General features: G+C 31.5%; 1 protein-coding gene across 1 annotated transcript in view; it reads left to right on the top strand.

Annotated features, from left to right (window-relative positions):
• The first annotated feature begins 3,617 nt into the window (after positions 1-3,617).
• The window catches only part of LOC106106843 (mucin-22-like), a 22,659-nt gene continuing 10,889 nt past the window's right edge, over positions 3,618-15,387 (top strand). Inside the window, exon 1 of the mRNA XM_013287502.1 lies at positions 3,618-3,888. The gene's annotated coding sequence lies outside the window, so the exon portion shown is untranslated. The remainder of the gene's footprint in view (positions 3,889-15,387) is intronic.

Genomic DNA, 15,387 nt, shown 5'->3' with positions numbered 1-15,387 from the left:
TTTTTAAATAGCAACATATTACTAAAATAAGAACAATCAATATTGATTAGTATGTTCAAAGGAAATTCAGTGAAGAATTTACCATTATTAAGTATCGCATTACTTAACTTTCTCAGATATAATCGAATGCTTAATCATATAGTTTTTTGTGATGAAAATTCTATGAACCGAGAGTTCATACTCCTGGGTCATTCAACCCACTACATTTTCCTTAAGAACTCATCTCAAGGCGTAGCAATATGGTTTTTAAATCAGCAATTGACATATTTCTCTAGAATCCTTTATCACCTTTAAATGACTTTATGATGAATACCTTTGATGTTGGAAACACTTTTAAAAAACAGTGTCGTTCCTTTTTACAAATTATAAATACATTTCTATTTATTTAAATTATATTGTATATATGCTTGATCTTGTGACTCATTGAACACTGGAGGCTTTGTCAGAGAATTTTTTATTGATATTCGGGATTGCATTTGTAAATGTCCGCGACTTTACGTACATATGTGTTTGACAAATTTTCAGCGATTAGATCTTCCGGAGTTTTGTATCATGTCAATGTTTAGGGATCGATTTACGATATTGTAATTTATTACTTGATCGTGGTTTATAATGCTTTTGAGTTTGAGGTTATGTTTAAAGCACATTCAATAAGTCGCTCAATTACTTTGTACTTTAAAATGATTACACGGAATCTCAGTCAACAAAACAATGATTTAATAAAACGTACAAAAAAACACTAGGAAACGTAAGTCGTTTTGTATCAGCGTTACAACGTATTATGTAAAGGACGTATTAATTTTTGTCCTGAGATGAATCATCTTGCTCGGCAGACGATGAAGAATAAATTAAAAAATCTAATTTACATAGATTCGTCAGTGCGTGAAATTAATTAAAACTAAAATCGGTTTAAGTACACTAAAGTAGTTTAACAAAGATTGTAGGACACGACAGGGTTATTTTTTAGGATACTTTCGGTGACACGTTGGGCATAGGTTGCTGATTCCTGACAGATCCTTCTTTCTTCATTATCTTTGTTCCTTGTAATCTAAAAGTCTATAGCTTCAAAACTCGACTGAAGATGTATTGATCTCTTTTTCAGATCGTTACTAACCTATTATCATATTGTAACAAAATACGCAAGTATAACGGAGAACCAAATCATGTTACCTACCCATATCTAGAATAATAAATTATAGTTCATTGTCATCTTTTTTAAGTGCGAATTTGGTTACGATGAATAATGGTAAACACAAAAATGTAATCATCAATGAAAACAAATATTAATCTTTGTCACTTGTTATTAGTACCAAAAAATCTTTAGTTTATCATGGATAATCTATACTCTATCACTATACTGTATTACTAATCTTACTGTATACTATAAATGCGAAAGTTTAGATGAATAGATATTTCTTTGACTTTTTAGCCTAAACTGTGGAATGGATCGCCATTAAATTTTTCATAGATGTAGAGCAGTCTGCATGAACACATAGGCTACATTTTGTTTTTGATTTTTTTTTACATCCGACCAAACGGAGTCCCGGGTGACAGCATCACCAGCTCACTATACGGCCCCACCTAGGGGCTCGGAGCCTACCCTAATAAGGGGTGACCAGGCCATAGTCAACCACGCTGGCCAAGTGCGGGTTGGTTGACTTCACAAATATCTTATAATTTCTTCGCCGATTTGTGCAGATTGCATCACGATGTTTTCCTTCACCGTAAGAACGTCGCGTAAATTATGTATATATGAATATTCGAAAAATCGAAAATCACATTGGTACATGGCGGATTCGAACTCAAGACCTGTAGATTACAAGTCAAGTGTTCAAACCAGCTAGTATTCGTGAAATTGCAGTATCTCAATGGACATTACAATTCGCTTCTATTATTCAAATTAAATTACACTCGAACAAAACCGTTGGTAAAACCTAGTATAAAACACTCAATGTATCGTGTTACAATGTTGATAGAGAAAAATTGCAAACAGTAACAATTAAACAAGTTTCTGGTTTGTGCAAATACCTTGTTTGGTTTTGTTTTCAACTGTCATATGCGACATAACGGCGTTTTTTTTTATATAACATCCAAATGTTCCACAGATAATAAATATCCAATTGCCAGTTATTTCACGCCTTAAATTCTATCACACGATGTAACCTATATCAATTAATCTTTCTAAGCTGTTGTTAGTTATTATTCATCCTTAAACGGTTGTTAATGCTAATTTTCATTCGGATGTAGCTATTAAATAGCCTATTTGTTTTCCGTTAAAAATAACGGATTAAATTTATCTAAAAAAGAATATTTATAATTTATACATTAAATAGAAACTGGGTTGTAATTTTTACTACAAACCCTTTCCTTAAAAATGTGTATAAATCATGGATGGCGATTAGCATTGAAAAAAAAATACTGAATAGACAGCGTAAAAGTAGTTCAAAATACAATATTATCTGAACTAAAGAGACAACAGAAGACATTTTGTTATGGGTATAATTTTACGAGACGCAACACTATCGCAGCCATCTACAGCATACAAGAATTTAATTAACAATAAACAATCATAGCCTGTCTGTGTCCATAGAAGTTATAGCTAGTTGGGTAAAGAAGCAATTCATAGTATTTCTAAGCTATCAAGTAACTGGGATAAGAGAGTTAATAAAAAATAACAAACGATATTAAAAATAAAAGTATATATTTTAATAAATAAAGTACTTTCAAAATGCAAGTCGTTCGTCGGCTCGTTAGCGAAATTTAAACTTGACTCCCACAGGGTCTTATAAATTATGGTGCGATATATAAATATCCCAACTGCATGAAATAAAATTTATTACACGTTAGAGAATGGTATAAGTAAATTAGAAAAATGTACATCGAGTTTGTGCCTTGACAAAGCTTGATATAAAAATATTTGAACGAAGAATTTATTGGGATTAGTACTTTCTGTACAGACAGCAAAAAATGTGTCTTTTACTTTTATTCGTTTTTTATAAGATATGTCACAAGAAAGTGATATTTATGGACATTAATTTGAAAAATTTACTTGCTTTACTAAAAGTTTAGCCCCGAGCTTAGGCGACGCTTAGCTTAAAAGTTTTCATTCGAGGAAGTAATACGGATATTTATATTCAACCTGACGTTTCGGCTAATCGTTTACGACGTTCAAATGCATCTTTAAATTTATGCGTTTTTAGGACAATGAAAATGACGTAACCCACTTGCACATTAAGTCCGTCTTAAGTAACGCAATGCAATTTACACTGGTGCTTTTACGTTACACTTATCAATGCCTCTTACGTTACGCTAAATGTCATGATTTGTGATCGTGATACCTCAAATTCATTTCTTTCGATTAATATAAAACAAGCTTGTTAAGGACTGCAAATTGAATACGATTTGCGGCTTAAGATGTTAAAGTTTATGTATTACGATTAATTGTGGTAATGGTTTATAACCTAAAATGAATATGTATATTGAAGTTTAAAATCTTAAAGTACATGTTACATATTTATATGTTTTTTCTGTTTTATTTGTACTTTTTGTGCTTGCATCGCTATTACGGTAAGTGCTGCATCTGTTACATAGTCGTGCGTTGAGTATAAGAGGCGAAGGATCCTCGGCGCGCGTCCAATCCGTACATAGAGCCGGTGAGACCTTGCCCGCGTTGCAAGGACGTATCGCAGCCCCTATACGAAAACCTCCCGCCATTTTCGAACGAACGCGAGCGCGGGAAAGTCCATCTTAAGCACAGTATATAAACAAAATTTTTAGTAATAAATCGCGATATTACGAAAGAGGTTTTAATGTTCGCACTGAAACAAAACACTGTAGATAACACAGAAACCTAATAATTGTGAGCGTGGACTTTTTTTCGTATATCAGGTGAGTATTTTCTCACATTTATCTTTTGAATCAAAGCTATGATTTATTCACAATTTGCGTATTTTTTAATTACCTAAAAATCAGAATGATTTTATTTTCATAACATAATAGAAATCAAACAAAAATTTAATATTTAAAAATACTACAGAATAATTCATTAAACCGCTTAAAAATATTTTAATTACAATTAGACAAGATGTAATAATAGACATGTAAAGTAATCTATGATTTAATATATTTAGACAATCTTAGATAACAATATCATCAGAAAGAATTATGTAAAATGTTCTATACGGTTTTTATTATAGTGAAAACATCCTTTAATGTATTGTAAATACTGAAATACAACTCCGGGTATGAACACAGAGCGTATGAAAACTCTTTTTATTTTATAAAAAAAAACAATGTAAAGAATTTTTATGATAACTTTAAATTCAATTGCACAGATATATCACGATAGTTAACTTTGTGAAAACAAGTGCGAATCCGTTATCCGTAATGGAAATATTTTATACTAAGTACCAATATTGTATACTTAATAAGGATTTATTTCGTCAAAGATATCCGAATTATCCGATAACGGGTTATAATTTTCCAAGCGCAGTATCAAATTATAATAATTTCACAATATATTTGAATTAATTTCAATGAATGATTTTTCCAATACTTTTATGTTTGTTAAGTAAACGTTACTTACGGTACAAAATCTCACATATCTCTTTTGATATTGAGTTAGTGTTTATAATTTACACCAAATATTGGCATTCCTTGTTATTTTAACGGTACCATAGATTATTAAATCTGTCACAGATAATGAAAAAAGCAAATAAACTGAGTAATGCGTGAATTTTTATAGTAAAAATGTATGATAAATAAATAAAGAATACGGCGATGAAACAGTATTTATAAGAATTCTAGCAAACTGTGAAGCAGAAATTACAGTTTTACTTCTGTTGGTTTTTTATACCATTTTTCCTTCCTTTATACACTAACCTGGGTATATTTGAAATTTCTTTCATATTTCACCTATTATCTTGTTAGTTATTTTGAAACGATTTCAGTTGCAGTACATTTCACCTAAATAAATATTAGAATATTCTCGTAGCTTGCTTATTAAACCTTTATCTGCTTAAAAAAGTTTTCTTCACTGGTTTGTCAAATTGATTTTGAAAAAATCCTGTGCTTGTAAAAAAAATTAATATACAATTACATCAATAATGTGACGTGTAAACAAAATAATTAACATTTACAATTGCACAATTATTATTAATTGTGACTTAATTAAAACTCATATCTAAGGTAAGTTCAATATGACTCAGAACGGAAAGTTATTCTCAATGTGTTAATAGATTAATTACGATTTTAACTAACACAACTATACTTTGATATTTACTGAAAATACAGAACTTACTTACTTACTGAAAATGGTATTAAACCTTGTGTCCTTACATATATTGAAATTGTTCCCGTAAATATATTAATATACAATTTTATTACCTGAATCAGATCTAAAAACAGTCTATGTGCAAAAATGTTCACGCTTATCATAAAAAAATCTTCTCAAAAGTGGAAGTCATTACCATAAAAATAATCATAATAACCAACTCGTATGTTGATAGGAAAAAATGTATAAAAAAACATGCAAGTCGATGAGAGACGAATAAAAACAGGTTACATACTCTAGTTACTCGTATTCATAATTATAGGTTATGAGAAAAAAGCTTGTAATAATTGGATGTGTTTTTATTAAAGACAAATCATTGCGGTAGCCTATACGTCAATATGAGGTAATTACTATGTAATCTTGTAATGAAGACCATTAAATATAGATCCATCAACATTAAATCTGTACGACTTTTATACTGACCAATTTCTCGTTCTTTTTAATGTTTCAATTTACTACGTATTTACTCGTGTTTTTAAGACTTCGTCGCTGATAACAATCTAGAACTTTTTAAAAAGAACATTCTTAAACGGCAAGTATTTACATTTCATGGTATAGATAGCTATTACTCGTCACACTTTTCCGATGGCCTCATGACGTCACGCGTTAACTGACATTACTATGTAGATGATGGCCAGTCAGTGTTAGTAGGAGGGTTAGGAGGGGTCGTCGGCAAACCTCATGAGCACAGCTACTGAAAATGTTAACCTCTTAAAGCTTTTGCTTAGTTTATCTCTTAATCTCGGTTTATTTTCAAACCGAATCACACATAGTACGTAAAATTTTCATAAAGCAAGTTGTACGGGAAATTTATACATATAAATAGTTTCCTTTACTTGTATTTCTATGAAAATATTAAAAACTTCAATATTATGCTGTTCTTAAACTAATATTACAGCATACCTTTTTGTATAATGTAATCAAATTGATCTAGCCCATTGTACTCGATTTGTACTCGTTATTACAGAACTTCATTGTTTTGAAAATACATCTATTACGCGGCCGTGAGCGCAAGGCTTAGTGGTCATGGTTAAACAGTAATTGGGTACTGGGTTCAATCCCTAATGCTCAACCACAACAAATTTTTCAACGTCTAGTAATTGTAAAGTGTTTATGCGCTTTTTTGTTGCGGGAAATGCATTTACTGCACCGTCCGTGCTGCGGAGGCAGCAGGGATAGTGTCTGTGGGACTCCCGACCTTAATAAATTTCTATTCTATGTCAATTGAAGTGTATAACCGTTAGAATAGAGAGTATGTAAACGCCTTTGTGTTAAACTTGGAGCTTAATCCGCCTCTATTTAATAGTACCACAGATAATATATTACTATACTAGTACTCAGAAAAACAGAAATTCCCCTTGCATAGTCATTTAACATCGTAATATAATAAGCAAATCACAAACTGCTATTATTAAATAAACTTTAAAAAATCAACACATGACCATAATTATCTCTCGTCTTGAAGATGAGAAAAAAAAAAGAAATGTATTACTGTGTTACTGTCGCAGCCACTGTCCTTGGGCTACGGCTATGTTATTTTTATCAGCAGGTGTCTAGACTCGGCAATGTTATTACTGCGGTCATTCCAGATTACAGTGTGCTCCTACAAAAAGAACCTCAGAAATGCAGTACGCCGTAATATAGCACGGGTTATTGTTGCGTATAAAATTGTATATAGTAATTTGTCCAACGCTTTTCTTTTTGTTTTTCTTTTTTTTATAAAACGAATTACAAAAATGCCTTTTATTCTTGACTATTTTAAAACGGTTACAGGATTTTCAGTCGTCATTAAAACGCAGACTAGGCTGATTAAACTATACAAGTAAAATTTTTAGATGTATTGTTTTAAAAATAATTGATATATGTCCATAAACGAGTAGAGGTGTCAGTTGTTTTTGTTTATTGCCAGTAATAAGTCAAGTCGATTTATGGGAAATTCCCCCAGTTATTATCCCTAATGTGCTACCTTGTTTTGTATTTTAACGCACATCTCCGATAATAACAATTTGCAACTGTCTGCAAGGTTAAAATTACCAAGCCGGCGCATCCAGTTGCAAACCATAGACATTCTGGTTTGCTTGCAACTTCGATATCTTTTTATTTCTGAATGTTTTATTTATTATAGGGTCTTGTTAAGAACTACGCTGAACACGCGATCCGCTTATAGATTGAATATTCACATTTTTTTTATTTCACAATTGACAGTTATATTGACATATAACCTTAAAATCTTAGAAAATGTGTTTATGGTCGTAGTAATCGGTATATCATTAAGAATATCTACGTTCGAACGGTAAACCATCACTTCGGCTCACGAATATATTACCGAGTCCTTTAATAATTGTTTTGATAACCCTCGGCGAAATGTGGTTAAAGTTTATCATTTTAATGATGGCGATTAATTGATCGTGTTTTATACCTTTTTTGTGTTGATTAATAATTAATATGAAAGTTTAATAACTGCATACATGGTTATTTTATTTGTTGAAACTGCCAAATTAGTTAAAACACCGACATTAAGAGCTTTAAGCTTTTATTTGTTTTAGTTATTATTTCAGAAATTTAATCAAGAGTAAGATTTTGACGTATCTATTTGTTTCAAGTTAATATAAACATAAACACTTTTATTACACAGTAAAAAAAAACAGGGCATAATTAAAAATATCACGATTAAGCGATAACTTAATTTTCCCAGATGGTGGTTAGTTACCGCTATTCAAAACTGTCTAAAATGTTTTATGCATAGATAATAAATCACATTAAATTTGTCCAAAGACAAGAAAACAACGTGTCAAAGTAATTAAAAACGACACCGATACAATTTCGTAATGTGAATCTTATGTAAATTTTAAAGTAAACTCGAATATAAATTGTCGAACAACTCCATCGACTCATAGATTTTATTTATTGACTTTATTCGACATTATTATCTCTCAAATATATTTGGAATTGAATTGTAATTCATCGAAAACATCGGAAACGTTTAAATTCCCATTGATTTACTTGTTTATAGTATTAAGACAAATGTTTGACGTTTTGAAATAACTGTAATAGGTCAAAGATTAAAGATAATGTACAGAGTTCGAAGGAAACGGGGTTGTTACGAAGACTAAGAGCGGACGCACATCTTTGACTAAACTTGTGCGATTGTCGCTTCAACTATGTAGTTGCAAAACTAAAAAAATCGAGCAGTGTACTTACCGCCATATAAACTTATAGGAAACAAAGCAATATACTAAACAGTTGTGCGATAGTTTAGTTGCAGGTGTGTGCTCTTATATTTTTTTTACTTTAAATACAACATAAACTCAAGTATTCGATATGCAAACTGATAAATGCGACCTAGTATAAATATAATCTAGTTTACATCGTTGTTAAAAAATGCAAGAACGTATTATTTACATAAAACGAGCGTAATACAGAACTGAATAGGTTTGTCCACGGGCCTGAGAGCTTATGCAAATTTTAGTATCTTACAATTGAATACGAATATAAAATATGGTCGAGCTGTTATCAAAATGATCAGGACAGTCATTCTATGGGCTTGGAATGTTACAAGGGAGCTATAACACACTATCTGGTTGTGCAATAATCCTTAGCGTTGAATGGTTAGTAACAATGTAGATACACTTGTAGAAAATAAAGCAGTTTTTATTCAAAGGTTTAAAGTGTATTAGGTATTTTAATTCACGCTACTCTTTCATGAATTATATACGACAAAATGTTTACAACTACTCTATTTTTGCTGTATCTAGTATGTTTGTAGTAATCTATTTATTCTTTGTCAACCGACGTAAAATGTTCTCAAAGTTTGCTTCAACGCTTTGTGCAGTTCCCATCCAGTGATCCCGTAGTCATAGTCATAATGTTGGTTAATTTTATAAGTTGTATGAAATACATTACAAAAAAAGGAAATGTAGAACAATAAAGACCTTGAGTGCTATATTAAGTCAAGTGATATTTGGCAACAGAGCCAAGTAGGTCTTCAAGTGGCAAGTTCAATGCCAAGATTCCGCTATACCGATTCAATATTAAATTATTCTAAACGCATCTTGTATGGATCCGTTGGAAAGGTTTAAGCTGTAACAGTTTTTGAAATCGTTATAAAATATTAACTCACTTTCCAAATACTTGAACGTGAAACAAACAAGGAGTGGAAATACAATGGAGGAATTTCATTTGCTACCCATTTGGTCATTTAGAGACAAGACAAGATATGTCTTTTGTCGCTCACGAAGCAATATGAAAATTTAAAATTGGAAATTGTTTCCGATACTCGATCCAAGAGGGAAGCAAATTTAATTCCTTTACTGTACAAAATTTGAACAGTAAAGGAATTATCATTCATCATATCACATGTCTTATTTTCGTAGTAATTAAAGAATGTAATGTTAAAGAAAAAGCATTTGTAGTGCAAAGTATGCGATAATAAAAAAAAAACCAGGTCAATCTGCAATAGTCTTTGTAAGCAATGAAGCGTTACGAATTTAATAATAGCAGATAATACGGCGTCATGCGGCGAGACTGAGGCGGTCTTTGACCTCTAAAGGATTTTACATCCAGAAAAAAAATAATTAAAAGATCTTTATCAAAAACCCGTATGTAGTATGTAATAACGCATTGTTTCAAACCGAGCAAATACAAATATGAACACTTTTTGTCCTAATAAAGTAATATTATGGGCTAAAATTCAAATCGTCTGATTTTCGTATTGTTTGAAGGAAGACAATGTCTGTTTTTATGACCATTTGAGAAGGCGATTTGAATGACTAACAGAGTTCTGACTTAAGTTTACGAAATAGTACATCATTTTATGAGTAAAAAATAAAACTATAAAATGTTAATGTGAAGCTCCAGTTTTTTATGGAACAAGGATGTAAGTAGGTAATTAAGCTGACTCTTAGAAAACGTATACCAGCTCTCTATACGTCCCCACTAAAAGGCTCATGACTTATCTAAGTAAGAGGTGACTAGAACATAGGGAGCCACGCTGGTGCGAGTGGCGTTTATTTCATACATCTCATTTCTATATCTTCGTCAATATGCAGGTTGCATTGCGATGATTCCCTGTACCCTAAGAATGTCGAGTAAATGAACATATGAAATACGAAAAATAAGGTTGGCACATGACGGGATTCAAACCATGATCTGCAAATTCCAAGTCTAGTGCGTAACCTGAGCCACCTACTCTCTGATAAAAATATATGATTCATGAAAAAGTCGGACGTCGGATTTGAAGCTTCGTGATAGAAATTCCATATTCTTAACTATTGGCGCTTCAAAATGTTTTAGTCTATTCTTCTATTATAATTCTATAAAGAAGAAAGATTTGTACATTTGGATTTCTCAATGTATTAAAATAATTCATAAACTACAGGGTCGTTTTAAAAACTTCTTTCACGATTAAAAAGCTACGTTATAAGTGAGTTACATAAACTATTTTTTTTAATTGCACGAAGTCGTGAGCAACAGCTAGTATTTATTCAAGTAAGAAAATTATTTAAAAGACAGATTTATTTTCTGCCTCGTTAAAAATTTGTTACTTTAAATCGCATGTAAAGATGTGATCGAGGTGTGAATCCAATGTTCGGATTTGGAATTGAGTTTTTTAATTGAGTTGTCCGCAAGCGATTGGGATAATGATAAAACGTACGGTGGACATATCCTGCATTGGAAAAGGGTTCTTTGCTTATGTTATTACTTACCTTTTTACTATTAAGAGTAGGCAACACATCTGCAATTGCGGTTGTTTATGGGCAGCGGTCGCTTTCCTTTTCGGCGGATTCAGTTGGCCGGTTGCTCGTTTGCCAACCTTATATATAAAAAAAATACGTATATATTATATTCCATACCGTCCTACCATCCATATAGTCCATACATTACACACAAGTTTAATATAGTCCATAATATTTTAAATGTAATTGTGCATTTTAATTTTTAACTCCTAAATAGGAGAATTTACAGTAATGTAAGAAGAAAATAATTAATTCATTTCTTTAGAAAAAAACTGCAATTTTCACATCGAATATAATTCTATAATTATCCAATTTTTGTCAATCAACGAACGTTAACAATGGAAGATGCAATAAAATGCAAAAAAAGATATTCTTGTCTTATTCTGGTTGATGATTTTGTATTATCTTAACGGTCGTCTGGGCAAATATTTTCCAACGACACATCCATAAGCGGTTTTAATTATGATTTGATTTTTACGACTCTATCTACAAAGAATTAAATAACAAATTTTGGTTTGCGTTTATTTAACGGTAAATTTTGTGAAACAGACAAAACGATAAAAAAGTATTACGCTAATACACAAATATTTAAGTACGGTTAAAAATAAATAAAAGTGTTTAATATAATTGAATTTCATAATTTATAACACAAGCAACCGGAATTTAGGATAACTCATCAATGTTTAGTACACGCTTTTTATTACGTTTTACTTTATTATTCAAAACACAATGGTTTTATAACTACCATAAAAGTAATGATGTCATTAAATATCATATTTTCAAAGGGCTTTCTTTTAATCGAATCATAAAATTGTGCTTTCTTATAATGCGAAAAGTAACAAAAAAACATATGAATATTAAACACTAGATTTATTCGCTTACACTTAAATAATACGTTAAAGTTCATATTGTCCACTTAATGGTTTTAATAAAATTGAAATTATGACGTAATCATATTATTTGCTCCACAAAAGAAACAGAATGTTTCTCCTTCTGCTAATACTAACACTGGTTAAATACTAAGTAAACGACAATAGAAGAAAAAATGTACAACAACGAGGAATAAGGGTCACTGTACACGGACAGCTTTAAACATTGGGTATTCAGCTATTAAAACTGTCTATCTAAGCATTTGAAGCTTTGGTTACTTATACGTTAGGATACAGCAACTACTCAAGGTTCTGGACAGAAAAGGGCGCCAAAGTCAGCCAACTACATAGTTGTACATAACCATGGTGCAAAGAGGGCACTAGAAGAGCTTAAGTCAATTACTACGCCGTTCTCAGTTTGCCATTGAACCAAATTTCGCGGCTATTATCACAGTTTATACAATTAAGACGAAACAATAAGAAAGCTAGTAGCCGAGATATTGGTTTCACAACGATAAGCGTTCAGAATCACCGGATGACGATGATAACATCTCGAATCTCTCGTCCGTAACGTTGCTAAACTAAGCCATTTACGTCGGAATGAATTAATGCCACTCTTATATCATACTAAGGTATCATCCGAACGCCTTTTATATCTTAATATTTAATTAATTTCGGAAATCAAAGCGGTTTATAATTACACGGATCTTGGGTATTATAAATAATATAGCTAATTAGTTTAAATATGAGTTAATTCGTTATATTTAAAGGCATTTAAAACGATTAAGATAAAATTTGATAACTTAAGACAAATTGGAATAGCTTGATGGTTACATACAATGAAAATGAGTCCGGGGATACTAATTCGATATTAAACTATTAGATTTCGCCCGTGACTCCGTCTGCATGGTATTAAAAAACAAAACCAAGTAGCCTATATGTTTTTTTCAAACTAAACTCTACATCTGTGCCAAATTTCATTGAAATCCGTTCAGCAGTTTAGGCTACAAACTTTAACAAACATTCATCCATCCAACTAAAGTTTCATATTTATAATATTAGTATGAAGTATGATAAACACATTAATTTTGATTTCTAGATAAATGTTTACTTCTAAGCCAGAATGTAATAGTGCCCATAAAAAGCGAATTATTTTAAGAAGTCATTATACCGACTTCTATTTTGATAAACATTGTGTAATTAAATAATTATTGGCTACACTATTTTTTGTAGCAATTCAATGTTCTACATCATACATCATCTTTGTAAAGCTTTATAAAGCTACACGTTTTTAACACCAACGTGACGTTAAACGTATTCAGATATTCAATCTATGCATTGATAATAAAATAATAGTAATTATAACGCAAGAATATATCATATATCTGATTCACGATACAATTAAATAAATTATGTTATAATTGCGTATGCGTGTGAACAACATTGATGAGGTCATGGTGGTACGGTTAAATCTTAGTATACTGTAGGACCTGCACATATTGGCGAAGAAATTCAAAGATATGTGTGAAGTCAACCAACCCGCATTGGGCCAGCGTGGTTGACTATGGCCTAGTCACCCTAACTTAGGGCAGGCTGGGAGCCCCTCGGTGGGGACGTGTAGTGAGCTGTTGATAATGATTCAGTGATTTAAGCGGTATCGGAATACAATAAAGTGATACATCCTACACATGTCTGCGAATTAATTAAAAGTTCTGTACATCAGTAGAGGTAGACCTAGAAAGAGACGGATGGATTGCGTGAAAAGTGACATGATCAAAAAGGGAGTGATGACAGATGACGTATGATAGAGTTATGAGAAAGACAAAAGCCGGTCGAGCCAACCCTACGGGTGTAGCATCAGAGGGAAGATGATGACGTGTCAATCAATCCGTACAAGGCCAGCGTATTTTAATAAGGTCCATTTTGGGTATCGGGGAAGAGATTTAATACCTTCTGGAGCACAGGTTAGAAACCGAACCGTTAAAATCAAACGAGAGTTTATTGTTTTTACGGATATAGCAGAATGTATTAAATAAACGAGCGTTTAAAGCGTCCATAAGTTAGACTTAGTCACAGTTACATGGAAACGTGAATAGGAAAACTGCAAGTATACGGTATCTTGATAGATAAGTAGATAAGGTAAGGCACTGAATATGGATCTGTGGACTGAAGCCAATACCTACGGATCTGGAAAACTGTGACTATGTAACGGGACGGTGATCACGACAAACACATCGTTGTTTACGATAGGTACATAACTGTTTGTTGGAAAAAGTCATTGTCTGTTGAGATTCTATTTTAATTCACTTGTCTTACAAAATTGTTTAATTTACTCTCATAAAAATGAATAGATAATCTTTACCTCTATGTTATCGAATTAATTTCTAAGACTAAAATTCGCTGAAAATAATATCAGTGTAAAATTACTGAATATTGTGTTTTTAAACTGCAAAATTACTTACATCTATAAGCCAGTGAACTCTGAAGTGTGATAAGCCAATAAACACAATATACCGTAAATATTAAGCAAATTACATAAAAAAAGTATTTGAATAAGACGTAAAAGTCTTCCCAAAATATATTAAACTATTTTTTCAACTACCTACAAAAGATAATGATACGCGTCATGTATGATTTATTTAAATTTAAGCGTAAATAAAATTTTAAGCATCAAATACACAACTAGGAAGTCAAATAAAAGGTTTTTGTGTCCCAAAAAAGAATATAGAGAAGTAATAAACAAAACTTACATAAATAAAGTTTCCTTGATTTGAGGTATAATCGTATAATGTGCATTGCAAAAAATAATTTAATGTAAAAATTATACACGATATGTACATAATTTTTTAAATGTTTTAGTGAATATTTGCGTTCATCTCACTTAAATTGAGTGAGTTAAATTACCTTATTTTTATCGTTGTCCTAGATGGATTGATTGATGGTATATCTAGTAATGATTTACTGAGAATAATTAAACAAACATTGAATCTTAACATAATTTATAAAATGTCTGACATCCGGTGCGTACCAACTGGTACTAAACCACTAAGGATCATTAGTTATAATAGTTGATCTAGCAATTATTACACTAAAGACCGCAATCACATACGATAAAGTATTAACAACGCCAGTAAATTTAATTAAGAACATAAATGACAGAATAGCCATTCTTAAAACTATAATAATTTTAAATTTCTCTCTGGTGGTCTATGATAAATGACGTGTATCGAAAGGCATAAAATGATAAATTAATCTTTACGTCAATTTCAATAATTAATTACTAAAAAAAAAATCTTAAAAGTCGTGAAGATTATTACTCGATCTACGTCGCGTAATTGAAGGCTTGACAGCGCTGTGACATAAATAGGATCGCATTATATACTCGATGAGTGACGAAACAAGAATTGACAGAAGCGGTACCGCGACGTCGCACATTGGGCTGAATCAAGTT

Source organism: Papilio polytes, unplaced genomic scaffold (genome assembly GCF_000836215.1).
Source record: "Papilio polytes unplaced genomic scaffold, Ppol_1.0 DF822067.1, whole genome shotgun sequence".
Taxonomy (NCBI): domain Eukaryota; kingdom Metazoa; phylum Arthropoda; class Insecta; order Lepidoptera; family Papilionidae; genus Papilio; species Papilio polytes.
The sequence above is the reverse complement of the archived record's forward strand: the minus strand, read 5'-3'. Positions and strand labels throughout refer to the sequence as shown.